The 26,334-nt window shown below is 32.9% G+C and overlaps 2 protein-coding genes and 1 long non-coding RNA gene across 21 annotated transcripts in view; 2 read left to right on the top strand and 1 right to left on the bottom strand.

The window, feature by feature from the left end:
• Positions 1 to 7,730, top strand: part of LOC143254234 (uncharacterized) — a 58,843-nt gene extending 51,113 nt beyond the window's left edge. For both annotated transcript variants that reach the window (XR_013030113.1, XR_013030112.1), the window contains one exon: positions 7,347 to 7,730. This is a non-coding gene — a long non-coding RNA (uncharacterized LOC143254234). The remainder of the gene's footprint in view (positions 1 to 7,346) is intronic.
• LOC143254232 (uncharacterized) overlaps positions 1 to 12,757 on the bottom strand; it is a 142,727-nt gene extending 129,970 nt beyond the window's left edge. For 7 of the 14 annotated variants that reach the window (XM_076509047.1, XM_076509058.1, XM_076509055.1 and 4 more), the window contains exons 1-2: positions 12,709 to 12,757; positions 11,870 to 12,068 (exon numbers count right to left, since the gene is read on the bottom strand). The gene's annotated coding sequence lies outside the window, so the exon portion shown is untranslated. The remainder of the gene's footprint in view (positions 1 to 11,869; positions 12,069 to 12,708) is intronic. The other 7 variants (XM_076509048.1, XM_076509059.1, XM_076509056.1 and 4 more) reach the window with 2 other exon arrangements.
• Positions 12,758 to 12,850: 93 nt separating this feature from the next.
• The window catches only part of unc-104 (kinesin family member unc-104), a 118,509-nt gene continuing 105,025 nt past the window's right edge, over positions 12,851 to 26,334 (top strand). The window contains exons 1-2 of one of the 5 annotated variants that reach the window (XM_076509038.1): positions 12,851 to 13,185; positions 23,849 to 23,977. The gene's annotated coding sequence lies outside the window, so the exon portion shown is untranslated. Of the gene's footprint in view, positions 13,186 to 23,665; positions 23,748 to 23,848; positions 23,978 to 26,334 lie in introns of those variants that run through there. The other 4 variants (XM_076509037.1, XM_076509042.1, XM_076509039.1 and 1 more) reach the window with 4 other exon arrangements.

Genomic DNA, 26,334 nt, shown 5'->3' with positions numbered 1-26,334 from the left:
ATAAATAATATAACCTAGACTGCACTGACATCTACATTCTTACACTCAGTAATACCTTCCTGTCTGTTTGCAGTAATTCGTTTACAACAAAGTGATAATTCAAGTTGCCTATTAGGTACAATAACATTAATATAACTTAGGGTTGTTCTTTTAATGCTAGTATTGTTGTATATAACTTTTAACCCTGTTGTAAACATACTAGATGACTGAGAGTTAGCTTTCACATCGTAAAATTTGGCGCGAAATACACAGTTATCCATTAGGCCTATTGTGTAATTTTTATTTAAATTGATTTTGGAATTTCACGCAAAGTTACACGAGGGCTATCTGCACTAGCCGTTCCTAATTTAGCTGTGTAAAGCTAGGAGAAAAGTCATCACCACCCACCGCCAACACTTGGTCACTTGGTCTACTACTCTTTTACCAACGTTATAACATTATAACGCCCCCACGACTGAAAGGTCATACATGTTTGGTGTGACGGAGACTCGTACCCGTGTCCTTCGGATTACGAGTCGAGTACATTAGCCATCAGGCCATGCTGGGCCTAAAGTTAATATTAAAAATTACAAGACTTAAGTTACTTCCTGTACTTGTAAGCATTGTAAGAAGAGACACAAATGATAGTAATGTTATTGTAGCTCATGAGCACTCGAACCGTTCATTTATTATAAACAAAATACTTAAAAAACATTGTTCAGTACAAGAACTTAAAGATGTCAGAGTATTACAGATTATATATTACTAATACTATCACTAGAATCACAGATGGAAATATTTAAAATCAACATTTGTTGTTATCGCATTTCTACGAACTGTTTCTATATGTTAAAATCCATATCATGTTCAGTAAGTAGTGAAAGTTATGTTGGACAAACAAAAATTCAAGATTTAGAATGAATTAACGCGATCCAATTACAACGATCATAACATTTTTACAATTGTATGGCAATTAACCATGGTATAGTACAAAAACCACTGTTTCCGTTTTCCATTTTAGGTTTGTGGAAATAAAAAAAAATTATGAAAACAGAAACACAAGTACGTTGAATCTTATTTAAATAATTTGAGAATTATTATGTTTTAAAACTGTGTTTCATGATTTAGCAACTGTTTATGGATTACATATATACATATAATTAGTATTAATATTGATTTTTAGAATATTTTAACTCTAAAGTTTGTGTTTATATATGAATAAATATTACATTTTGCTAAAGATTATATATATATCATATATTGTTTTGAAATAAGTTTGCTGAAGGGTGCTGTTAAAGCTGCAAAGCTACTACCAAACTATTGTGAACATAAATAAAGAACAAGCGATATTTAAAACCTGGTAGTGTTTTGTATGTATTTATTTATATACAGTATATAAATACAAACTAAATTTACACAAAGTGTGTTAAACTCTGTGCCTTGGGTGTTAATTAATTGTTTTCAGGCGTATCGTAATTAAACCGTAAAAGAGATTTTGTGCCCCCAGCATCCTTAGGTTAGGCCTAAGTTGCATTTTCTTTTTGATTTAACTACTGGGAGATTACGTTTTGCACATTTTGATACAATGACACGTCAGCCTACAATTTCGCAGACTATACTAACATAATATATACAAAATAGTATATATAGAGTGGCAAACAAAACTATTTTAACGATTGCTGTTTTTTATTATTGTAATGTTATAATACATTATATTGTAGTGAGACTGTTGGCCGAATGTCTTTGTAACTAGTTGCTATTAGTTTTGTTAACAACGTTAAAATAAATTATACTGTATTGAAATTGTTGATCGAATATGTTTGTAACTACATATATTTGCTTTTGTTGCAGTGTTGAAATATATTGTTGTCTTGAAATTGTTGACCTAATGTTTTTGTAACTACATAACTATTTCGTTTATTGCAAGGTTAGAAGATATTATATTGACATTAATGACTAAATATCTTTGTAACTTTTTGGGATGTAAAGATTATTTTTTCAACAAACTTCCTTGGATAATTTAGGCAATATAATTCAGGTTGTAGTATTTGTTTCCAAATATTGTACACACCTAGACAAGGCTAAAATGAATTGTTTTAAGAAAGCTTTGTATTTATAGCTAAGCTATTGGTGCTTTCTGTTGCCGTCCTTAATTTTTAACTGCTGACAAGAGGGAATACAGCCAGTCAATACCATTTTCCTGAAACAAATCGTGACAGGAATTTATTTTTTAAAGGAAAAAAGACTTTTCTCAATTGGGGTAGCCAAGGATATTATTATCCCCCATCGCCCCGCTCGTGGTAATTTTATTTGTTATATTTATGAGTTTTTTTTTTTAAAGTTTTGTTGGGAGGTTTGTTCTACTTTTGATTAGAGGTATTTAAAAAAGAGTGAGCGAGACAAGCAGGAAAAAGTCCGGCAGGTTCCAAGGCAGAGAAGATGACCAAGGGCTACCACCCACCCACTACCAACGTTAAGGATTGTCATTCATATATAGCACCCCAAAGCTAGGGGCGTGTCCACCAAGGACCACTGACATGAAATTATCATTTTTTGAAAGAGCAGGGTAGTTATTTCAACATAAATTTAACCGAAAGAAGCATCTCCCAGAACGCTATTTCACAAAAAGGTTGAAGGGGGGGAAGGGGGTGGAACGCTTACGTTGCCTGATCTTTCCAATTCAGCTATGACGTTAATCCAACCTAACCAGAAATATTTCACAGAAACTTGTATCTGACCACCCCCTCCTCAAGCTTGAGGGTGACCGAGGTAAGATTTTGACAATTAAAAGGAATAAATACATATCTTAAACCTAAAATAGCGAATTTTCTGTACTTAATACCACGTGGTCCATTTCTAATACTAACTTTTATCACAGATTAAAGTGATGTATTTGATGTCGTAATGGATTTGAAACCAGTACTACGATAGACAGGACGATGAATTATAACAGTTAGTGCAAATATCTTAGAATACTTCAGGTAACTGTTGTAATTTACAATATAGTTAATATCTATGGCATCGCATGTTAGGTGGTTTGATACTGTGAAACTGGTCCTTGGTAAACAAAGTATAACAAACTCGTATTATGACATTTTCAGTTGACCTTAGTGGTGTTTTATGGTATGGTGAAGCTGATTTGTTATATTGCTTCATTGAACTGTCTCACAAGGATACGTATTTGTCATAAACGATACCTTGAAATAATTTCAATTTTAGGTCAAAAGTTTCTGGAGTTTATAACTTTGGTGGTTCTCATTTTCCGTTAGTAATCGCTCGTAAGCACGAATCTCGGGGATTGTCACCTCTATCGTTGGTGACAATCCAGATTGTCCTGACCGAGTCTACCACAGCTAAGTTGGTTTGTTTTTTTAATTTCGCGCAAAGCTACACCAGGACTATCTGCGCTAGCCGTCCCTAATTTAGCAGTGTAGGACTAGAGGGAAAGCAACTAGTCATCACCACCCACCGCCAACTTTTGAGCTACTATTTTACCAACGATTAGTGGAATTGACCGTATTATTATAACGCACTCACGGCTAAAAGGGCGAGCATGTTTGGTGCGACGGGGATTCGAACCCGAGACCCTGGGATTACGAGTCGAGTGCCTTAACCACCTGGCAATGCCGGTCCCAACTACGTTGTTCTGCACGCGACTTGCTCAGCTATATTCGAGGTGATGTTTTTCCAGTGTGGGTTAGAAATTTGGAATCAGCTTTTGATCAGGGATCAAACCTCAATACGACCTTGGATCGAACGTAGAAGAGCACATTATTCAATTGTCGCAGTGATCCAAGTTTGTTTCATCCATTATTATTTGCAATATATATAGTTATTCTATTTCGTGTACATTTCTCTGCCTTTTTCTCAAGGTTTCTTTGGATCTTTCATAGATGAAGTAAGAGTAACTAGTATAACCAGGTTTGACGTAAACTCTAATTCATCCTTTTGTTTTCTATTTTGCCTTCTTCATATCCTTAGTTATGAATCAAATCTAAATACAATTTTGTCTGAATTGCTGAACGTCACTGAAATGTTATTCTAGATTCAGTTTGCACAAAGAAACGAAATAAACTCTTGGAATATGTTTAAGTGAGATTTGAAAAAGTCAAATTGTAGAGGGCGGTAAGGTGATGCCATCAGCGAAATTATTCACCCTTTCAGGAGTGAGGGGTCTGAAGGCATACTTGCTCCGAAAAAATATTTACTCAGTGAAGAAATGTTTTGCAATCTTTTGATGAATTTCCTAAATCAATATGATTACAGATTATGCCTAATTCCAGCTGGTTAATCAACCACAATGTGTTACAGAAAGATACTAATTAGATCTAAACGTGAGTTTTGTCTACTGATTTAACACGTGTGATATGACCCACGCGAGTGAGTAGGTAGTTAGGTATGCCTAACTTAAAAATTAACACAATTTAGCCACAGTAGTTTATACCTAGACTAATATTATGACGTGTATCATCAACAAATTTCAATGTTCATGTCGTACCGAGAACCACACATTACCCATTAAAAGCCAGAAGTGTTATACCCGCTATTCCCTGGGGTTCAGGTCCCGCGGTCCCTAATTGTTGTACTACTGACCAGAAAGAAGGCAGCACCCGCCATCACATGGGCTTTGTTCGAGTTGAATCAAACAAGGGCTTTACTGTGACTCATGTTACGTACCCCCCTCCCCAACTGAAAGTACGGACTTGATTTCAGCGGCAAAACGGCACGAACCTCGGATCAGTAGCACAGCACGCTAACCGGTAGGTCACGTTTCCTCTTCCCCCAAATATGTAGTTAAAGCAATATTTATTACCAAATACAATGAACAGTTCTAGACATAAACAATTTTTTTCTCCTCGGTGTACTATATTACCACAAGTTTATAAGAGTTTGTGTGTGTTTTCGGATAGTAAAGCCACATCGGGATATCTGCTGAAACCACCGAGGGGAATCGAACCCCCGATTTTGGCATTGTAAATCCGTAGGCTTACCGCTGTACCAGCGAGGGGAAGCGCAGATAGCCTAGTTGCTTTGCGTTATAAAAAGCCAAACCAATAACCAACCAGCGGGTGACAAATTTAAAAGAACACTTAAATTTAGGTTAAACATCTAACCAATTACGTATCCTTTACGTTTATCAAACGTTTAGGTAAAGGTAATAACATATATTGACCCTTCCGTCAGTAGTTAATTATTATGTACACATTGAGACGTTGTTTACGTTTGTAGGCTTACAATCAGTACGTTAATGGTATATAAAACGAGCATTGAATCCTGGTAAAAATAAATCCTTTCACGTTATATACCCTGAATTAACATACATCAGACTATTTGCGTGCACCCTCCCTCTCGTGGTTTTTAAGCGCAAAGCTACACAGTGAGCCACCTGGGCTCTGTGCATTGCGGGTATCCGAACCCGCATTTTAGCGTTATTAAGCCTCCTTACTTATATGTCGCTGTGGTACACTTGATGTAGTAAATACAGGTAGGTTCCTGTCTTCGTTAATCTATAACAAATATAATGGGACTACGTTTACCAAACATTTTTCGTACGTAACATTTTTCCGAGACAAACTTTATCAGACAATAGTTAAAACAACTACAGCGACCAACACATTCACAAGGTTAGTTCCGGAGCTTTAAAGGCTAGAAAAAACTATGTCTAATTGTAATCGTTTACCTGGATTCCATAGGCTGACACCACGACCCCATGTGGGGTCGTGACCCACAATTTGAGAACAAACGCACGAAACTCAAGCAAATTTCCTTAGGGACGCATGTCCATTTATATATATATATATAGAGAGAGAGAGAGACACATACATATGTACATTTATCGATAAACTTTACCGTTATAGAGTAACCTTAAATACAGGGTTTGACAGAATAAAGAAACACCACACTCTTTAACTTTTAGTGGCTCTACAAGCGGATAACGTAACCCTGTGGTAACTTAAATGTATATTACACTAACCCACATAACTGAATTTATCGATATTTTAGCTATATATAGTTATTTGTATATATTTCTTTTTTCAGAGAAATGTTATTAACATGACAAGCTAAAAAGGTCTGTCATATTTCCAAGTCAGGATGACCGTAGCTGAAGGTCAAGCTAGATTCTCATTGATGTGGACACCTAAAATACACTATCAAAAGTTATGTCAACATGGACATCAAACATTTAGTTAACAGTTCTGACCATCAAATGCATTTGAAAATGTCTGACAAAAACAAGGGGGCAATATTGAACACGAACATTTTAAACTGTAGTTAAACAGAAAACAACACGTGAAACTTCATCCAATGACCATGATACATAGGTGACGTGAAAGTTGTTCAGTTTAGTTGGTTCTTATATATAACACTGAAATGCAGGCAACAATTAGGTTTTAGTGACCTTTACTGGAGGCTCGTCATGGCCAGGTGGTTGAGGTACTCGACTCATGGGTTCGAATCCCCGTCACACCAAACATGCTCGCCCTTTCAGTCGTGGGGGCGTTATAAATGCAGTCAATCCCACTATTCGTTGGTAAAAGGGTAGCCCAAGAGTTGGCGGTGGGTGGTGACGACTAGCTGCCTCTCCTCTAGTTTTACATTGTAAAATTGGGGACGGCTAGAGCAGATAGCCCTCGTGTAGCTTTGCGCAAAATTCAAAACAAACCAAACCCTTACTGGTGTTTCTCGTTTTCAATAAATTGTTTGTTTTGAATTTCTCGCAAAGCTAAACGAGGCCTATCGCGGTATCTGCGCTAGCCGTCCCTAATTTAGCAGTGACAGACAAGATGGAAGGCAGCTAATCATCACCGCAGATCGTAAACAAATCAAAACAGTTTTTCATAATTTTGTTGTTCTTGAATGCAGCCATGATATCGGTTCGAGAAATATGTAGCTTGGTAGATTAAAAACACCAAAAACAATTACAAGCACAAGTGGAACCACAAAATACAGGAAGACATGGGTCACTGGGTTCAGTATTAGCAAGAATATAAAACTCAAACTAAGTTGTAGCTTATAGTTGAAGATTAATAGCTAGCCAAAAAGAAAGCAATCGTTATTTTCCACTGGATTATTAAATTGTTTGTAAAACAACTAATTGTAGCAGTAAATGAAATATGAAGGGTTTGAGTCATCATAACTTGGATCACATGTTTACATGACTGAAGAAAAGGACTGTGGCATGGCAGTGAATAAGTCGCTTAAACCGTTGAACCAGTGCTCTATGTTTGAAGAAACAATGATACAATTTTTAATTGTACTGGCAGAGATATTAATTAAAAGTCAAAAGTAGTAATAATTTCTATATACAAAATACTTGTTAAGCCTCATGATGAGTATTATGTTTAGTTTCTGGTCTCCTTTTTCAGGAGATGATAAAGGTTTACTTCACTGTATTGAGAAGATGCCAAGGATGATGATTCAAAGGGATTATCTTACAGGGAGAGGTTAAGATCTCTTATATAACCTTATGAAAACAAAGGTAAAAACAGAACTTATTGAATGTTACAAGATCAGCCAGGTAGTTTTATAGTATAAAGACCTCTGGCTTCTTTTTGTTTTATTTTGTGGATAATAGAAGGAGAAAACACAGGGTTAAGATTTGGAAAAGACCAACTTAACTCCAGTTTTTTAGAGGTGACTGACTTATGAAATGATTTGTTCTGAGCAGCAGTAGCAGAGGCTAACACTTTGTACCAGTTAATAAGAGAAACAATGAGTTCTGAAAAATAAAATACAAGGATGACTTTAAACGTTTACTTTTATTAAGACTAGATATGCTAGAATAACCTTGAAGAACCAAAAGAACATGTTATTAGAGTGTTGCATTTTGTACAAATATCTTATGAAAGGTATGGCAAACAAAAACCTACAATTAAACCATTACCAAAGTCATTTTTAAGTAATTGATAAGAAAAAAACAAGTGGATTATTTTAGTAGGTAACTGATATAAAAGAAAGACCAGTATACAAGAAAGACTAGTAGATTCTTATAGTAAGTCACTGATAATAAAGAGAGACCAGTAGATCCTTTTAGTGGGTAACTGATAAGAAAGACCAGCAGATCCTTTTAGTGGGTAACTGATAAGACCAGCAGATCCTTTTAGTGGGTAACTGATAAGAAAGACCAGTAGATCCTTTTAATGGGTAACTGATAAGAAAGACCAGTAGATCCTTTTAATGGGTAACTGATAAGAAAGACCAGTAGATCCTTTTAATGGGTAACTGATAAGAAAGACCAGTAGATCCTTTTAATGGGTAACTGATAAGAAAGACCAGTAGATCCTTTTAGTGGGTAACTGATAAGAAAGACCACTAGATCCTTTTAATGGGTAACTGATAAGAAAGACCAGTAGATCCTTTTAATGGGTAACTGATAATGGGTAACTGATAACAAAGACCAGTAGATCCTTTTAGTGGGTAACTGATAAGAAAGACCAGTAGATCCTTTTAATGGGTAACTGATAAGAAAGACCAGTAGATCCTTTTAGTGGGTAACTGATAAGAAAGACCACTAGATCCTTTTAATGGGTAACTGATAAGAAAGACCAGTAGATCCTTTTAGTGGGTAACTGATAAGACCACTAGATCCTTTTAATGGGTAACTGATAAGAAAGACCACTAGATCCTTTTAATGGGTAAATGATAAGGGAGATCAGTATTAGAAAAGTATTTTAATATATGATTCATAAGACAGAAAATTCAATAGATTCTTTCATTATGATATGAAACAATATACAAATCATTGCAACCTTAATGGTTACTTACCATGAATTAACAATCTTAGTAAAAATAGTGTTATTCCCAAAAGAATGGATATATATTAAAATATCTGAAGAAAACACGTTGTAGAATTCTTTAGTATTTTGTAGGCCTGTCAGACTCTATAGTTAATGTACAACTGTTGTGTGTACATTACAATGAATTGTGTTTCGTATCCAGACACAAACCTCAAATGTCCTCAGGAACGATATTATGACATTGATAGTTCATTCCTCATCTGGCACAGCAAACTACTAACATTAGACCAATAACACAAGTCAAAGGTCTTAATGTGGTTATTCATTTTTATTTATTTCTACAGCATGGATTCAAACCCAAGACTTTTCACACACCAGAAAAGTGCTCTAGTAACTAAGGTAGAAGGTTACCCCACTAGCACTGTATACAGTACTAAGATAGAAGGTTACCCTACTAGCACTGTATACAGTACTAAGATAGAAGGTTACCCCACTAGCACTGTATACAGTACTAAGATAGAAGGTTACCCCACTAGCACTGTATACAGTACTAAGATAGAAGGTTACCCCACTAGCACTGTATACATTACTAAGATAGAAGGTTATCCCACTAGCACTGTATACAGTACTAAGATAGAAGGTTACCCCACTAGCACTGTATACATTTTTTTCATGCTGGACAGATTTCTTAACATCCCAAGCTGTTAAATATTAAAATACAGATGCACAAGCTTTATTCTAAGAGGTATGTCCTTCTCAAATAATGATTTTTTTAAACCAAACAGCAAGCTATCTTAGAGCACTATATAATTTTCCATCATGATACTCAATGGGTTTTTTCAATCCATAAGTTCCATTATTTTGTTTAATGTGTGATATTCTGTAGTAGTTCAATTTCTAATCTTCTTTACTTTGAAAGGTCAATGCAAAAAATTAAAATATTTAGTATTATTAGGTATTACCTTAACCAGTATATCAGTAATAAATAAAATATCACCCTCTTAAAGAACCAAGACAGGTATAGACCATAAGGATTCCCCATTTACAATATCTATCTGGTCTGCTTTTAAACTCATTGAAAGAGGCATTTTATTATTGTATGTGTTTGTATTATTTATCCTTAATTGGTTAGTGATAAATCTTAATAGAAATGTGCAAAACACACAACTTACAAAAAGTTCAACATTTTAGGTTATGATATAAAAACAAAGTCTAAGAATTATGATTATTTATATACTAGTATATTAAGTTTAACTGTATTAGCTGTACTAAAGCTAGTTCAGACATCTACTACTGCACATACAGTATTAACATATACTTATATAAGTGAAAATATTGTTTGTTTATTTATCCACACACAACTCCACAGCCTTTGAAATAACCTCAACCAATCTTGATAGGATGATACATTAGGCATGTTGTATGGTGGTTATTAAAACCTCAACCAATCTTGGTAGGATGATACATTAGGCATGTTGTATGGTGGTTATTAAAACCTCAACCAATCTTGGTAGGATGATACATTAGGCATGTTGTATGGTGGTTATTAAAACCTCAACCAATCTTGGTAGGATGATACATTAGGCATGTTGTATGGTGGTTATTAAAACCTCAACCAGTCTTGGTAGGATGATACATTAGGCATGTTGTATGGTGGTTATTAAAACTTCAACCAATCTTGATAGGATGATACATTAAGCATGTTGTAGGGTGGTTATTAAAACTTTAACCAGTCTTGGATAATACATTAGGCATGTTGTACGGTGGTTATCAAACAGTCTTAGTAGGATGATACATTAGGCATGTTGTATGGTAGTTATCAAACAATCTTGGTAGGATGATACATTAGGCATGTTGTATGGTGGTTATCAACCAGCCTCATCCACCATTGATAATGCCCCCATCAAAAATACATTTTGTTTAGCTGATGATTCTACAGTTAAAAATACAATTTGTTTAGCTAATGACTCTACAGTTAAAAATACATTTTGTTTAGCTAATAACTCTACAGTTAAAATACATTTTGTTTAGCTAATGACTCTACAGTTAAAAATAAATTTTGTATAGCTAATAACTCTACAGTTAAAAATACATTTTGTTTAGCTAATGACTCTACAGTTAAAAATACATTTTGTTTAGCTAATAACTCTACAGTTTAAAATACATTTTGTTTAGTTAATGACTCTACAGTTTAAAATATATTTTGTTTAGTTAATGACTCTACAGTTAAAAATACATTTTGTTTAGCTAATAACTCTACAGTTAAAAATACATTTTGTTTAGCTAATAACTACAGTTAAAATACATTTTGTTTAGTTAATGACTCTGCAGTTAAAAATACATTTTGTTTAGCTAATGACTCTACAGTTAAAAATACATTTTGTTCAGCTAATGACTCTACAGTTTAAAATACATTTTGTTTAGCTAATGACTCTACAGTTTAAAATACATTTTGTTTAGCTAATGACTCTACAGTTTAAAATACATTTTGTTTAGTTAATGACTCTACAATTTTGAACCAATTTTTATTCTCCAAGTTATTACTTCAATTTAATTCTTAAAACCTTTTTCAAGTTAAAAAAATAATTCAGTTCTTTCACTAGAAGTGTGAAATATTCACATTTTTCCCATGAAAAATGGCAACCAAAGCACAGTGTGAAACGTTTTAAAGTGGCAGGGCTACATCTGAAAACCCATTGGTTTTCACATGGTCAGTTGAATATTCAGGAATAACATCACCAACAAATTTATTTTGACCACTCAGAATATCAAAAAAACACTGAACCTGTAGAGATGGACTAGTATAAATAATAAGTGACCATAACACCATTTCTATAATATGGAATAAATTAGTTATGAAGTAAATTATGTGTTAAATAAATTATACACATAAATAGAAATTATTGATTTTGTTTATTAGTTTAAGCCTTACATTCAATTTTTATGCCCTCAAACATAGGACAAATGCTTCATCTTGTAATAAATAATTGGAAAAACTTTCTCAAAAACATAACAACAAAAGATATATTGCTTTCTTACAGTTATATTACCTCAACTTTTTAAAGATTATAGAATAATATACAATAAATCAAATTAGTAAGTGTAGTTAAACTAACATATATTTCAAATATCTAATTATTGCATAAATTTACCTGCTTTAACAAAATATAAAAATTTAAGGACACCAGAAAATCCTGCTGGCCCATCTAAGCTGTCCAACTGACTAAACTATATATATTTAAAAAAAACCAACAGGATTCCAAACCAGTGATTATCATTTCAGTATTTATCAAACCTCCATTCACTGCATCCATCTCATCTGAAGGTAACCCATTCCTAAGGCCAACAACCCTATTAGAAAAATAAAATTTTGAAGATGACTCTTACCCTAATTTGTGTTGTGTTTTTAATCTATGTACTGTATTTCAGAGTTGACAAAAAATTAACAACTGTCCATATAAACGAATGGCTTAATACTATTAATAGTACTTCTGCTCAAGAATGGCAATGGCAAGATACGTTTTAAGAAGTATTTTATAATTTTTTTCTCCAACGTACATCTTAATTTGGATATTGTATTAATTTATGAAACCACTATGACCAGGTAAACAATTCTTCGAGTCAGTTTCATATTAGTTTTAAATAATCACTGATCACAAACAATAAATATGTTTCAACGCCAATCTTAAAATATGTTTACTCCATTGTACCGTGACGATATTCTATTTTTACGAGAATATGGGGTAGACAAAGTTTCAGATTTGTATTATATATTATTATTACACACTGAATTCTGGCCTAACCTCAAACTGAAAGTTAGGGTTAGGTATAGTTTACAGAGTGGAGTGTGACAAGAAAAAGCACGTATTGAAAACCATACCAACATTAACTCCTTAAAATTAACACGAACGTTAAGCACATATTTACAGAACTGCGTTTTTTATATATATGTAAAAAGTAATATTCAGAAACAGAAAAAAAAACAACTTACAATGTGTTCAAATGTGTCAAGTAGTGACATCTATCCTAAGAAATAAAAATCACTATCAATGTTCAAATTATTATAGAGGGCAAACGATTGAGTGAAAAAAGAGGCAGTGCGTTAGTCTTTTTATTTTGGATGTTACTATCCGTTTATATGGTTTTCAGTTATTTGATAAATGTAATTTTCTTTATAGAAGATATTTAGTTTAAAATTCATTATATAAATAAAAGTAGTTGTGAGTTTGATATGAAACAAGTAATTACTGATGCCATTGACATGTTACAATATTATTCTTACGTCTGGTGTTTGCATTACCGTTTATGCAGGAACACTGACAGTTGATAGTATTTTATCAAACTAAAACTGACACTCCAACTAATTAGAAGATATCAGTTTTTTTTTTAGTAAGCAAATTTACAAATACGAATATTTCGCTTTTGCAAGTTATGAAAAAACAGTTCAGTCAAGGATGGATAATATTGTGTAAGTTTTATTGTGTGTGACAGTTTAAATTAAAATAGCAATTTACACTTCAGATAATTTTATGCGGTATTAATATTTTATTTATACAGCACGTAATCACAAAAGCTCCAGTAGTTGTAGGTTTTCATTTGAGACAAGGTAGTTGAAATGTTTTAATGAGAGTTAATCATTATAATGTGTTAATAATTGCCGAAAATATATCAAGCTAGCAAAATAATAAGTACAGTGTAACAACTTTGTCAAATTCTTTTTCTGCAAGCAAGCCATTGCATCGTGTCAAACACTAGCATTAGTTGAATTCAGACAACAGTATTTTGCAGTATATGGTATTCAGATTATTGTTAGTGATATTATAACTTTTTCGTAAATAAAACAGTACATCAGTTTGAAAAAAATGTACGAGGCTTTTTTTTTTTTTACTTTTCCCCATATCAAGTGGGTTATTATATTCGAAGAAACTGCATTTAAAACTTATAAATAACTTCCACTATCACAAGTGTATTCTAAATAATTATTTACATCATAAAAATCTACGTTAAGAATTTGAAATTTTTTGACAAAGCTGAAATAAGTTTTTACTTAACGATTTAGATAAGTCTCTTCTAATTTTATTCAAAGTAGAAATGCCATTAAAATAAGTTTTCTTTATCATATTCTGTAACGTTTACACGCTCTGTTGTGGGCTATATATTACATTAATAATTTTTATTTTAGTTTACGTGCTTATTATAAGTATTATTTGGTTATAAATTACAGCTCTTATAGTGTGAAAGAGTATTTTTAAAACAGGTACAATGTTTTGATAACTGGTGTGGTCATTCTCAAGCATACAAATTTAACACTAAAGGAGATTTTGATATTTCAGTCAACTTTCAGTGATCTAATAATGTATATAAAATTTAGTATTAAAAATGGATACTTAATCATGTAAATATCAATTTGTGTGAATTGACAGGTTATTTATTTATGGCCAGACATAAAAAAAAAAACATTTTAATTTGAGCATACACTATATGCATCACAGATGAATTGTACACTTAGCTCATTGCTTTATTAGTTTAAATGAATTCCTGACTACAGTAGTCACATAGACTATTAACAAATTAAAAAAACACAGACTTTTAATAAGTAAACAAGCTAAAATACATTCCACAAAACAATGTCAACTTCATCTCTTGCACTATCCCACATATAGAAAATATTAGCATACTTTACAGAGATTTAGAAAAACCTAGCATGTAAATGTAACTTTAAAATAATGACTAGAATAGTTTTCACCCTAAAATGAAAATTAATCACATGTGAAGAAAATTATATGAGGAATCTAACCCTCCAAGATGCATTTAAAATAAAATAAAACAGTTGCCTAGTTTTCACATAAGTTTTAAATATTAAAACCCTCTTTACTGTTTAAATTTAGGTAGTTGAAAATGATTGTACAGATGGTGAAAACATTCTACTTATTTTAAAAGTTATCTTCCTTTGTGTAAAAGCTGTAACTTGTAATAAAATAGTATACAGCATTTTGATTAATGATATATATAAACTTGTAATCATTACATTTTAAATTTAATTTATTTCAAGTTTTTAAGTTTTGCTAATCTTAACCCATGACTTCTGGTTTGCTGGACAGGGTATGATCTGTTTCCAGCAGTTTAATATAAGCATGCATTATGTAATGTAGGTCTTGCAAAAATTCTGCATGTATTTAAAGCAATATTTAATGATTAAAACTGACTGAAGATTACATTATGTAATTAAAGGACATCTTTGGTTTTTTTTAGGCTCTGATAATAAGGATGTTAAAGAAAAGAGAATTTTGACTTGCACTGCCAGTGTATGAATAACATATTTATTATGCTCTACAATTAAATAATGATGGAATAGTTCCTGAAGATGTCTTCTACATTTCCAATCGTAAATCAAGGTCTCAAAAACAGTTGGATGACAAAAGACAAGCAGGAACTAACCAGTATCTTATAGCAATCCAACCCTTTTTTAATAAATGTTGAAGTAACTTGAATATTAGTTTTTCTCTTTCACAAGTAATTGAAGTTTGAAAGAAGAGAGATTCTCATTACGTGGTTAGATCTTGATTTTATAAGCTCTTAATTACGACTTTAACAAACATTTTCCTAATGAGATGTGAAACATAGTTTGTGAATAACTTGTTTAAATAATTTTAAACATGTAAGTTCAGCACTTCAGTATTCATTCTTCATTTCAACATTTTGAACTTTGATTTCACTAAATGTGCTTTTAAAGTAAGACTTGTTGAAATTCTAAAGTTATTCTGCATTCTTGAACAAATAGACTAAAATTAAATGTATGAATCTGAACAAATAAGAATTGCATACAGCACCCTCTTTATTTAGGACTTAATAAATAAGCCACAGCATTAGAAGTTATATCATAGATAATCACCCAACACTAGGCTTGAAAATCTTTCAAATGATTTAACTCTAATTATTTTTTACCTTTCTTATTTTACCTACTACTATTACACAATATGAGTTCTTTCCAAATTATTATACTATGTCCAAATCTCCTTCCTTGCACTTTGAATCTTGAAACAAATTTTAAAAATCCACACCAGACACTGAATTCATTAGGTATTCCTGAATGAAAAGAGGGAATGTATTATCCATGCCTATTACTTTTAGTATTACTACAGTGAAATATATTACTATCCTTATTTTATGAAAGGAAAATATGGTCTGAGAAACACAATTGATTTGATTCACCAAAGATTAAAATTCCATGAGTTATTCATGAGAAACAAACCAGTTTCATGAGTGGATCCTGGTATTTTCATCTAACTTAATGTTTCATGGAACATTTATTCAAAGACTGAGAGTTTTGATGTCATATGCATGGAAACTTTGCTGAAGAAAGACAAAAAATGTAAAAATAATTCTAAGATTTTGGTTAGTCAAGGAAAAAAATTTTCTGAAATCATATTGAATGTAAATAATTATCTCATGCTTCTTGAGGTGCTTTTCTTATTTATTTTTGTTCAGAAACTTTCATAAAATTATAAATATATCACTGACACTGTTGAAAAATTCCATAATTTTATGAATGTACCAATTTAATATTGCTCAAAATTTTCATAATCTCATAAAGAAATAAATCAAACAGACCTTTTAAGTTCCAAGCTCTCTTTTCCAAACTGGAACATCACTGAGATTATTAAATATTTGGTGTCTTCTCAGCATTCAGAGCAATTGAAAGAATTAGTTCTAAAAATTCATCAATTTTCTACTCTCTCTTTATAACATCATATAATGAATTTTGTCAAACAAATCTTTAAGTTCTTGGAAGATTTACAAGCTATCTCAAAACAATCTTCTGATTTTGATGAAGTTATCCAAGGTGCATAAATTTGTTTTGTTCATGATAGAAAAAAATTTACTACTGGCTTAAATGTAATATCCAGAAGAACTTTCTGATTGTAGAATGGTGCTTTTGAACTTAGCTTAATTTTTCCTTTCTTGAAGTTTTCCATAGACACTTAAAAGCAGACCTATGAAGAGTCAGTCCACTATGATGGACTTATTTTTAATTTAATGTAAGTTCTTACAGAACAATGTTAAACCCTTTAAAACTTTGAACAATTTCTGAAATCTGAGGATGGCAGTTAGAAACTTTTCATAGCTGTATTTAGTGTTTTATTTTAACCAGTATACCTGTAAATCAGTTTGACCTTTAGTGGGACTCAACAGTTACTGACCTGGTGTCTTTCTAAAGAAGATAACAGGTTACATGTGTTGTTCAAGGTGAGGGTAGGTCTACTCAGTGTTGAGTGCAATTCCAGTGGTCTGGTGGTTCAGGACTTAACTTGCACTTTTGTGGATCATGAATTTGAGTTTTACCACTAAACATGCTCACCCTTGAATCCCTGGGAGTTTTCTAATGTTATGTTCAATCCCACTTTATGTTGTTCAAGAGTTGGCAGTGAGTGGTGTTGATTAAGTACCATTCCACTTGTGACCTAGTCCATCACTTCCAAATTAGGGACAGATATATCTCAAGTAGCTTCATGTAAGGCCCTACAAAACAACCCACATGTAAAGCAGAAAACTCAGAGATTTGTGTTCAGCTTCATGTATGATCCTTCTCTTCATTGAGCCAGAATGTTTAGTAGATTAATAACAACTAAATGCAGAAAACAAAAAGAAATCTCAGAGAAACAAACAGCAAAACTGACAGTAAGTGATACATGAAGAGTTCATGTCAGAATGAAACAATGATAATATGTGAATGATAACCCTTTAAGTTACCCTAAATAAAAATAACAAGAATCCAACTAAATAAGTAAATATATTTTTTAAGAGTGAGGGGGAGGATTCAAATAAAACTCAGTTGTTGTTTTCTAATTTTTTTTTTATGTACTTCAGATTTTATTTTTAAATATGGTGTCATACACAAGTGTGGAAGTTAATTTTATTTTTACATATGGTGTCATACACAAGTGTGGAAGTTAATTTTATTTTGTATTATACTATTTCCATTTCATATATGTCTAATCTTTGTTTTTAATTGGATCAAATTGTTTAAAGGTACAATTGTCAAAATATGATTAAGCTGTTTAATACAAAGATAATAATTACTGAAGTAATGAATTATTCCTAAATATATTTAATCTACACATAAATTATTTTAGGGCTTCAAATGCACTTAGTACATTCCAAAAATACTTCACAACAATGTACTTTCAAAGACAATAGTGGTGGATGACCTTTGGCTTGGATTGTCTATTCTTCAAACACTTTGTAGTTTGTACTCTTGTGATGAGAATTGTTTATTCATAATTTATCACCTCAGTGGAATTCAGTTTTATAAGTATTAACATCATAGTTAGCTGCTGCTTTTTCATAAATTGGTTTAAATTTTGCCGGGTGAAGTCATTAATTTTTATTTTTCACATCTGTGAGTCTCCCAGCTATCAGTTGCTAAGGGCATGTTGTCACATCTGATTCCACATTACCTCATTTACTAGATGAAGAATTATTTATCATAACTCCAAATTTGAGTATTTCAATTTTTGGTGGTGCAGTGGCAACTTTCTTTGTTTCCAATGGAAGTTTAATCTTTGGTGTAGAAGTTGTCATGTTAGTATATATAGTTTTCTTGTTACTGACTGTACAGGTAACCTAACTTAGATCTGTGTTTATGCATGAAGTAAGATCCCAAGATGCACTATACTCCACTGTCAACTACACAGACATTATGAGATGTAGAAAAGCTTCATGTGGTGAAGATAACTTTCAACTTCCCTTTTATAAGTCTTCATTCCAGTCAGTTTTGTTTAGAATAACAAACTTGGTAAACATTTTATTAATGCTTGATGTTCACCAATATTCTAAACCATGAGACTGGGAATGGAAAAGGGAAACACGTCTTTACCACATCAGACTGTTTAAAGAACTCAAAGAATAGTGGGCTGTTGAAATTAGATTGCTAATCTTTGTGAATCGCTTCAGGCACCCCAAATAATTCTGTCCAATGCTCTGCCAATGCATCATTGACAGACTTTGGTGACATCTTGCCTAGTGGATAAGCTTTAGCTCATTAATTGAAGTTATGAATAACAACAAAGCACTTATCATTTATCTCATTCAGTTTTCAGGAGAGAATCATTAGCACATTGGACTGTTCTCTGCAATGAAGAACCAACTATTTTCTACTGAAGTTTTCCCTGTTTAGGCTGGTATTAATTCTGGACAACACATCTTATAATATTTACATTATCTTCATTCATATGTTGAATATTAGCAAAGTGAGTAACAACTGGCCAGAGTGATGACTTTATCCAGAGTACCTTACACATAGTGATGCCAACCTATGTTGTGACAGCTTCTGTATTGACAAAGAACTACATTGTAGAGCTGACTGCCAACATTTCTTTTTAATGCAAACTGTCTGTTCCATTCTGACAAGTTGTTGTCCAAATGGTACTTAGGTTTTATTAGTTTCCTAGAGCCAGATCAACAGTAGCTACACTTTTCCTACACATGCTGCTCAATTGGTGGTGTAGTCCACTTTGAAGTGACCTAGTTATTCACACTTGAACTACATATTGGTAAAGTTTATGATCAGCATTATTTAGGAGCTTTAGGAGGGTGCTCTAGTGAAGGTGCATCATCCACTGGACCTATTCCTATGGGCCACTTCCTCTCCTCTAACTCATTCAAAAATTACCACTTTAAACCAAGTCATCATAGAAATTGTCAATGTTAGAGTGATAATCCCATCATCTCACAAGGAAACCCCACAATGAACTTCTCTATGAAACTATCTTTATACCTATTAAAGTCACTGAGGGAAATGCTTTCCTCTGCAAATGATGTAGGATGTTTACAGAAACAGCAACCACATTCTCAGTGGCAGCACACTTCCCATCATGGAAACAGTCACAACTATGCCACTGGCATTTACAGTTCATTCCCACTATCAGCCATTGATAAAACAACTCAGGCTAACAGATGTTATTTATCAATTATATCACCAGCCTTTTTGGTATAGTCCCAGGTCTCGTCAACCAGAGCTAGGGTTGGGATGCTTTTGTTAGCAAGTAACTGAAAGTTCTGTAGAGACTATCCTGTTCAGTCTCAGACTGCACATCATCCTCTGTCTTCAGTGCATAAGTCCTGGCATGGCTAGGTGGTTAGACTGCTTGACTCATAATCTGAGGGTCGTGGGTTCAAATTCCCATCACACCAAACATGCTTGCCCTTTCAGCTGTTTAGGTGTTATAATGTTATGATCAGTCCCACTATACCTTGGCAGTGAGTTGTGATGACTAGCTGCTTTCCATCTTGTGTTACACTGCTAAATTAGGGATGGCTAGCACAGATAGTCCTTGTGTAGCTTTGTCCAAAATTCAAAATAAACTTTGGTGCATCCTGTGCCCTGAGATTGATCCTTGTGGGGAGAACTCAGCTACAACAAGAATAAAGTCATGGACCCATGTGGCATTGGCAAGAGTGACATACAGTAGAGAACCTTTGCAAGGGCCAGCTGCTTTTTTATGACATCTGTGTACCTTTAATGATGAAACTGTCAAGAAAAAAAAGAAAACAAACAAACTTCTCAATAAATTGGATCATGGCACCAATATTTATATTTCACTCTGGTATTTCCAAATAAACTGCTTTGCTCAACATATTTTTTTTATCCCCAATAACAAGATGTTCAAGCAGAAAACGAGTTGCAGAGTTAAACTGAATACTCTTGATTTTGATCGAGTTGTAGGAAATAAAGAGCCTGGACACTATCTTATAAATGTAGTAAAAACAATATTCAATCCATGTAATACAAATAAATTAGTGAGTTCGTACAATGAAAGACAGTATTTGGAGGGGAAAACATATCATATGTACAATTTTAGAGCCCTATCATTCTTAAAGTGCATTTTCTACATATGTTGCTGTTGGTCATCCCAATAGAAAATTAAGTGGTGATATATCTTTAATGTATCACTTGAGTTGCCACTGGAAAAATCTCTTCTCACTTTAATACAGTGTTCCAAGTTTCACAAGAAACGCATAATCGGCATCAGTGTTATTGGGAAATGATCCAGAACAATAGGTAATAAGAATGAAATGAAAATAATCACATTTGAATTTTTATCATCACAAGAAGTACATCCATTACAAAGTGATGTCTTATCACTTCATTAGGTGGCCACCTGATGAACTTTTATATGGTAGATTATGCTTTATTGCTGGTGTTTTAAGATTTTTTCAGAAATAATAATTTGCTTGAACCTTGATTTAGCTTAGAAGTAAAAACGGGTGTTTCTTGTCATACAGTACTCTCTGGTGTAGAGAAGAGTCAACAGATGCTCTGTGTGTTAAAGAGCCATAAAGTAGCAAAAATCAGATGCTTTATTTTTCGTGATTTAATATTTATGTTTATTTGTTTTGTCTCTTTGTGTTTTGTACATCGTTGGTGTAGTAACTTCATATTTTAGTTTTGTAAGCCCATAAATCTATCATTGACACACATTGACTAAACATTTTTTATCACTTTTGCTCACTTCGGTCATTTCGTTTGAAATACATAACTGTTACTGTCTTGTTCGTAATTAACTTCTGATCACCAAGAAACTTTCAGAGATTCTTGGGGATTTCAAATTCTCTTTGTTCTTTTTCTAGTTGTTAAGAGTGTATTAACTATTTCTGTTTCTTCCAATGGACACTGTCGGCGAATGATACCTTGGTACGTTTTCCACGTGAAGCCTGGAAAATTAATGCCTTATTTGGCGCGGGTACTTTTGCCAGTTAATTTAACAGTATTGCGTTTCTCTTCCTAAGGAGTTTTAAAGATATTGCATAGCCTGATGATTATGGTGCTCTATTCGCAATTTGCAGTTAGTGTGTTCAAATCTAATTCACGAATATGTTCTTTCAGCAATGGCGAGGCATTATAATATGACAATCAATGCTACTATTTTTGAGCAAATGGTAGCATAAGAGTAGGTGGTGAGTAGTTTTGACTAGCTGCATTCACTCTAGTATCACTTCAAAATTAGGGAGACTAGCGCAAACAGCCCTCGAGTAGCTTTGAGCGAAACTTGACAAACGAAATTGTTGATTTAAAATTGCCACGGACGATATATTTGCGTGCCTACAGATTTTTTTGCAATATATATATATATTTGGTTTTACGCTTTTATTAGAATACCATTTATAGTATTTGTTTGTTTGTAGCTAAGCACAAAGTAACAGAATAGACTATCTGTTGTTGCTGGTTTGAATTAAACATAAAGCTACGCAATGGGATATCTGTGCTCTGCCCACCACGGGGATTAGAATTGGGTTACTAACTTTGTAAATTCACAGACTGTGCCAATATGGAATCATTTATCGTATACTTGTCCGTTAACTATGATTTTATTTTAAATTATTGAAATTTTCGAAACTTAAATCAGAGTTAAATTTGAAGCTGTAGTGTGGTATGTACTTCTGTTTAGTTTATAACACGTGCAATTTTTTGGGAAATTTAAGGGGGAAATTCCCCTTCCTGTTTGTGTTCATGGCTGTGATCCATGTTCCACTTCTTTCAGAATTCCAGTGTAACCACTAAATAAAACAGACATTGAGTTTAGATAAATAATTAATTAAAGGTACCTTCAATTTAGCAGTGAGCCATGATGGTTGAAGGATGATAGCGTTATTAGTTCGAGTGAGTTGGTGGTGACTCTACGTTATGTTGGAAGGGGATAAATTTACCATAAAACTTACTTTCCGTCAGATGGACAGCAGAGCGAATTGGATCAGTAGTTCAAAATTATGCCTCTAGGGGTCTCTGATAGGACTGTTTAATTTACGCTGTTATAACGTGTTGCTCAGTTTGAAAAAACCATTTCCATTTTAAATTTTCAGATATAACGTTTTTAGTAAGTACTGTGCAAACATGATTTATAAGAACCTACTAATTTTTAAAAAATACGATTTGAGGGTCGTTATAAGGGGTTATTTTAATGGTAATTAAAAGCGTTCTAGGATTTTTATCCGTGAAAGAAACAGATAGATATTTCATATTTGGGAGCTTTCAGCCTCGTTTCTGGAACTTTGCAAAGCCATAATTGTTAGATACTGATCATACTGCTTTCGATCGCTCAAGAATCGGCTTGAGGGAATTATAATGTAAAGATAAAAAAAAGTTGATTTTTGTGATAGGTGTAACAAGTAGTCTATTATGTAGATTTGCGCTTTACAACATATACAAAATGGTCATACAAGTAACTGCAAATTATATGATAACAAATCATAAACAATATGAAAACGTTTGTACTTCAATGGCTTCTCCAACCTTGTATAGGTTTGTTTTAAATTTTGCGCAAAGCTACACGAGGGATATCTGCGCTAGCCATCCCTAATTTTGCAGTATAAGACAAGAGGGAAGGCAGCTAGTCATCACCGCCATCTGTTGGGCTACTCTTTTACCAACGAATAGCTGGATTGACCGTCACATTATAACACCCCCACTACTGAAAGGGTGAGCATGTTTGGGGTGATTGGGATTGGAACCCATGGCCCTCAGATTACGAGTCGAGTGCCTTAACCACCTGGCCACGCCGGGCCTCCTTCTGTAGGCATAATACTTATAACGTTATGTTGTATCTGTCAAATGTTGCAGAAATGGAACTGAAAAACTCGCAAAAACAAAATATTAATTTTGTCGTAGAATTTTCATATTACGTAACATTTTGATAATTTTGTGTATAGCGTACAAATATTAGTGACTCCTTTCGAAATATCATATCTTGTTATTATAACTGGATATTTTATAAACGTCAATAAATATAAACATTGAAATATCAGCGGTTGTAAACAATTTATTAAAGTTTTTTTTTTTCTCTTTCAACTAAGAGCTTAGTTCTGTATATTTGTTTTTACGCGTATTTTTCCACTTCAATAATTAAACCACTAGATGGCAATATAAAATGAATGACTCATACTTCTGCAATTTGTATGTGTACTAATAAATTCGAAAAAAATATAAACACACAGAGATTGCAGTTAATTAACAATTACTTAAAATTATTTCAGGTAAATTGTCGTAAAAATATGTATGCTTTAATAGTATGTTTGCTTTTGACGTTACGTTGTGCAAATTACTTTTATTTTTAGTTTTATTGTTTCTTTTCCAGGAACAGAAAACGCGCTACCTAGTGAACCTGTCAGTCAGCTGATTACAGTCTATGACTAACGCTGGTCGTTATGTGTCTCTAAAGGCTCATTGAGTATTGATTGGAAGTTGAAGCTTTTTTTCTACTGATGTAAGTTGAAATAATTATGTATATAATATATGTATCTATCATTTTTATTTTTGAAATTATTTTAGTTATAATAGTTATAACTGACGTTTATATCTTAAGCGTAATGGTAATATTAGTGATGTGATGACACCTATGTATATAAACTATTACTAATTTTTAGTAATTCTTTAAAATGTTCTTGAGTAGATTGCGTAGTAAGATTCTAAAGAATATTAATTTATCATTTTTGTTGTTCACGAAATGATTGTTTGTCATAGCATTAACACAGACGACTGTAACAAGATGGCGACTGAACAATATTGGTGAAAAGAACACCACGGATACAAAACACAATACTATTTTCTATTACCACTAATATAACTATTACTAGTATTATTACTAATACTAGCTTATGTAGTACTACACTGTATTGTGATGTAGATGCTTGTAACTCGTCTTATTGTATCAGTTAACATATGGCCATAAAAAAGCACCGGTTAATAGTTAATGTTTTTACGAGTGTTTCAATGGAGGTTAAAGATACATATGTCTGCTTTTTTGTCGTTTTTAGTAGGTCAGTAGGTATGGGCAAATGCTTGAGGATTGGGCAGTTGTTAGTCATCAGTAATGTTACTCCCATGACGAGTGTTATGTTGGAAATTATAGACTATTTGGTTTTTAATCATTGTATAGAATTTTTTTTACAGTTTGATAAAAGAAGCAGTGTAAAACATTTAGTGAAATATGCCATAAGTCAGGGGCTAAATGGATCCTCACCTTACCAATCTGTTTATTTTTTAGGCTACAACTTTTATTTGGATGAGGAGAAAGGGTGTGGTTTAGGTGTATCTAGATTTTTTTTCAGATGTGTCACACAGAAGACTAGCTAAAAAAACATGGTAAGGGTTACATTATTTGTTGTAGGGTGGCTGGGTGAGAGAGAGCCATAAGTTATTACCACTGGAATTTAGTTGAACTGGACCATTGTTGCTAGTGGAGTGGTTCGGGTTAACATTTAGACCTTTGCTTCTTTATGTTAATAATATCACTAGTGATTGTAATCAGTATATTTAAGTTCACTGATAACATTAAGCATTTGAGTATGTTTTCAGTTAAGATATTGAACTACTGCACAATGGCTTAGATTAATAGGTAATTTTAACAAATACTTGGAAATTACTTTTAATTAAGAATAAGTGCAAGGTATTCCATTTGTGTTGTCGTGATCTGTGGCACATGTATAATGTTTCATATAAATGTAAACCCGCTCAGTAGCATGTTTTCAGGAAAGGGTTTTGGGACAGTGTTAGATAAATTAGTTGACCTATCAGTGCAATGATGTGTTGTCAGTTGTAAAGCTTATAAAAGTTTAGTCAAACATTATTATTAATGATATTGACTTGCTGAATATGATTTGGAGAATAGCCACTAGGGTGATTCTGTGGATGGAAAGAATTGGTTCAGACATTTTAATTTATTTTATTTTAAGAAAGTAAATGTAAGAGGTGATCTTATTTGAAGCTTACAAAGTTTTCCCAAAGTGGGATCAAAAGAAGGAAAACTTCTGATCCCTTGTGTTACATTCTAAAGAAAAACCGGTCTCTAGAGGGTGCACATTGAAGTTTTGAAAAAGGTGGGTTAGGCTTGCAGTTAAGACAGTTTTATTTTTTACAACAAAGTGACAAGCTTATGGAATGAGTTGCCTTTGACAGTAATGGAGGCCAGAATTTTAAAGGAGCTTGAAAGGGGAATTAATGATTTCCTGAAAAATAAAAAAATGGGTTTAAGTTTTTACTTTCTCAAGACTGGATATGCAAGGACAGTCTTGAATGACTAAATCACATGTTGATGTGCATGTTGTGTTATTATTTCTCACACTGCAAACCAGTTTTTTAAATCTTAGTTGGAGTGTTGTGTGCATTCTTAGTTTTCTGATTGAGAAGTCATATTTTCTTGTTGGAAAGTGTTCAGAAAAAGGGGACTAGAATGGCTTTGAACATTGAAGGGTAACTATAAAAATGTGTGGAGGATTCTGTACTTGTATTAAAACAAAAAGTGTAGGTAAGTGGAGTTTAATTACATTTCACAATAAAGGCATTGTCAAATATTGTGTTTAGACTTCTTCATAAAAATATGAGGTGTTTTATTAACCTTAAAATAAAAAAAAGGTATTATAGTTTTTATATTTTCACTGTACTCCAAAAGTCAGCTTAGGATAATCTGATTGCTCAAAGTAAATATAAACTAATGGTGGGCAAAATAAATGTTTGATTTTTAATATTTTTATTATGAGTTTATTGACCAGACTTCAGGAATATCTTTGAAATCATGTATAATATTTAAATTATTGTAACTATGTTAGAAATTAGTATTTCAGG

Source organism: Tachypleus tridentatus, chromosome 6, assembly GCF_004210375.1.
Source record: "Tachypleus tridentatus isolate NWPU-2018 chromosome 6, ASM421037v1, whole genome shotgun sequence".
Classification (NCBI taxonomy): Eukaryota; Metazoa; Arthropoda; class Merostomata; order Xiphosura; family Limulidae; genus Tachypleus; species Tachypleus tridentatus.
Note: the sequence above shows the minus strand (reverse complement) of the source record. Positions and strands in the feature narration are given on the sequence as shown.